The sequence below is a fragment of the Aulostomus chinensis genome, chromosome 1 (genome assembly GCF_037954235.1).
Source record: "Aulostomus chinensis isolate RoL2024-O1b breed Wild chromosome 1, RoL_Achi_v1.0, whole genome shotgun sequence".
NCBI classification, from domain to species: domain Eukaryota; kingdom Metazoa; phylum Chordata; class Actinopteri; order Syngnathiformes; family Aulostomidae; genus Aulostomus; species Aulostomus chinensis.
Genome location: NC_141320.1, coordinates 29,412,993 through 29,416,058, shown reverse-complemented (window position 1 = coordinate 29,416,058; position 3,066 = coordinate 29,412,993).

Below are 3,066 nucleotides of genomic sequence, written 5' to 3'. Positions count from 1 at the left end.
GACCAGGAAAATCTGGATCTTGTGTTTGGCTTCAGTGAAACCAAACCAGATGAACCAACAAGTGTTCATTCTGGTGGTTTTCAAACTTTCCAAAGCTGCTTTTATTTTGGCTGTTGAAACTTAGGAACGGTGAGTTCTCTCTTCTTTTTATCTTTAGTTCTGAAACCGTCTGTTGTCACGGTCCAGCAGCGATGCCTCTCGGTTGCTATGGTTACTGAGCTCAGAGAGAAATGAGCGACCGAAGACGAGTTTCCTCCAAAAGTCTCCTCAGCAGAGTCGTGTGAGGACGAGCAGCAGAAGTCTCAGCCTCCTGTCCCTTTTAGAGCTGATCAGTCTCTCTCTGCAGGGTCCAGTCGTCCCTCCCTGCTGCTGCTGCTGGTTTTTCTTGAAGTTCATTGAAAGTCCAAGCAGAAGCAAAGTTGATGTGAGTGACATCATCAGAGAGAAGCTGCTAATCTGATGAAGGACCACAATCAGGATGAAGAATTGGGGATGAAGATCACAACGTCATCAGCAGAAAATCTGAATCCTAGTTCTTCTAGTTCTAGTTCTTCTCATCAAGCCTGTGTGTGTGTGTGTGTGTGTGTGTGTGTGTGTGTGTGTGTGTGTGTGTGTGTGTGTCAGCAGCTCCCAGCTGCAGCAGTCAGTTCAGTTTCACTTCAGTGTGACTGAGGGAGGTTTTTGTACGATGGTTTTTCACAGTGTGAACACCCACTGACTGTTGATGCTGTGAAGACTCTGACAGTGATAAACGGCTGCATCTTCAGCCTGAACTCCACTGATGGTCAGAGTGAAGCCAGAGTTTGATCCACTGCCTGAAAAACGAGCTGGAGTCCCTGATGCTCTCGAGGTGGCCCAGTAAATGAGAGGTTTAGGAGGTTCTCCTTCTCTCTGCTGGTACCAGGATAAACGGTTCCCACTATAAACATCCTGACTGGTTGAACATGGGAGGGAGACGGAGGCTCCTGGAGCAGATCTCACTGCTGCAGGCTGAGTCACGGTGACCTCTGTTGTGCGCTGAAGAGCGAATTGGTCAAAAATAATGATAATTGATAATTATGAATATAATTATCGATTATTAAATAAATTAATAATTAATATTAACTATTAATTATTCGGGGCACCACCCTGATGAGTTCAGGGAAACTAAAAAACGACCAAACTTGTAACAGTTACCAGTCTCTAACAGAGTTTATCTACTAACAGTCAATATTCTGTAACATTAACGACCAAGGGACAGCTCTGATGTTGGAGGATGAGATCAAAGCACTGACTATTGCTGAGACACGTGACCACAAGTTGGTACACAAAAGACACTACGACTCCTCTCTTATAATAAAAATATATTTATTAACACAGTGCATCAATCAATCAGCAACACGTTGGTACAACTGTTATCTAACCAAAAGACACAAGTGATAATGTGTGTGTGTGCGTGCGTGTGTAAACGTGTGTGTGAGTGAGGAAGAGGAGGGGGAGTATGGTTGCCTAGCAACAGGTTAGCGTCGAAGCTAGGCTAACAGCTAGGCTAGTTAGCTGAGGCTAGCTAGCCAGTAGTTAGCACCGTGGAGGTAGAACTTACGGAATGTTAAAAACTCAGCGTAGCGCTTAGAGAGAGAGAGAGAGAGAGAGAGAGAGAGAGAGAGAGAGAGAGAGAGAGAGAGAGAGAGAGAGGACAAAGGTGAACCCAAAAATGTGTGTTAACACACTTGTGCAGTATTAATAACAGGTACCTTCTTGTGATGTCACAGTTATTAATAACTAACGTCAGTAAATATCGTATAATTCCATGTAGTTTCTGCTAATTACAGGACTTCGTCTCATTAACAGAGCATTCATAGACATCATACAACACACGGAGCTGTTCCTCTGCCCAGAAAATGCCTCGTTAAAGTGACCAGATTACACAGGGATGAGGCTGGCACAATGATACACTTCAGTGGGTCTTTACTGCCCGACTGTCCTCAGCCGAGAACAGCATTAATTAGCTTCGTTTTGAAGTGGATTTGACAAAAATAAATGAAACAGAAACATATATTGTTTGCCTATCTGTCTTAATCCTTCTGCAACTAACAGACAATCTTTGGATCATAAAAAGGCAACATTTTTATCCTGGACAGACAACAGTAGTGGCTGCTTTTTCCTGTACAGACAGGAAATAAAACAAAATACAAATTGTCAGCCACACTTCCATTATCTGAATAAACACACTTCACGAAGGTCCTAAACATCCGGCATGTAACAGAAATCAACTACCATGTTTTCATGTCAGGATGGATTTCAATAACAAGAAATCAGCACCTGAGACAAACTCACTCAGTGCAGCCGTCTGAGAGCTTAGCTTCCTCCAGCAGGTGCGGACACCTCCGTATCTCCCCTCTAAATGGGTGAACAACAACATATAAACAACACCGGACGAACGTTTCTAACTCTCTCATCATCACTCATGCTGAACCGCTGCCGTTCAGGCGAACTCCCGGCACAGCACCGCCAACACACTGGACACCGGACGACACACTCGGACCACACCCGGACAGGTGGCTGCAGAATCGCTACTCCTCTCCTCAGTAGGCGATTCTTCGCGGGCGCGCGAAGTCTCACGTGACTTCTCTCGCGAGACTCCCCCCACAGCAGGTTTTAAGGTGATACACCCAGAAATGTATTCTGTGACAAGAAACAACAGTCACCCCTATTCACCTGGTTACATTCTCCCCTGCTCCGAGTCAACGTCCTCGCTGACTAGTGTTTCTAGGGACCCTTTCAGTTTTGAGGAATAAAGAACCATACCTGCTAACACCTGAGACAGTAAGTCTGGACTAAAGGACACAGTTACATGCAGACATAGGCAAGTTAAAGGATTCTTGTTTCGCCCAGCCGTGGTTCTCTGACTCCTTCTCGGTGGAGGAACGGGTGTGTCTCTCCTGACAGTTTCCCCCCTCCCCTTCCGTGGAGCAGGCAAAGGCCTCTCCTTTGGACTTCCTACAGGTACAGAGAGATTCTTTAAATGTGGATGGGAACAGGATGGAGGTTCTATTGCCAAGCCCCCCTGTGGCATGTCATCCACCT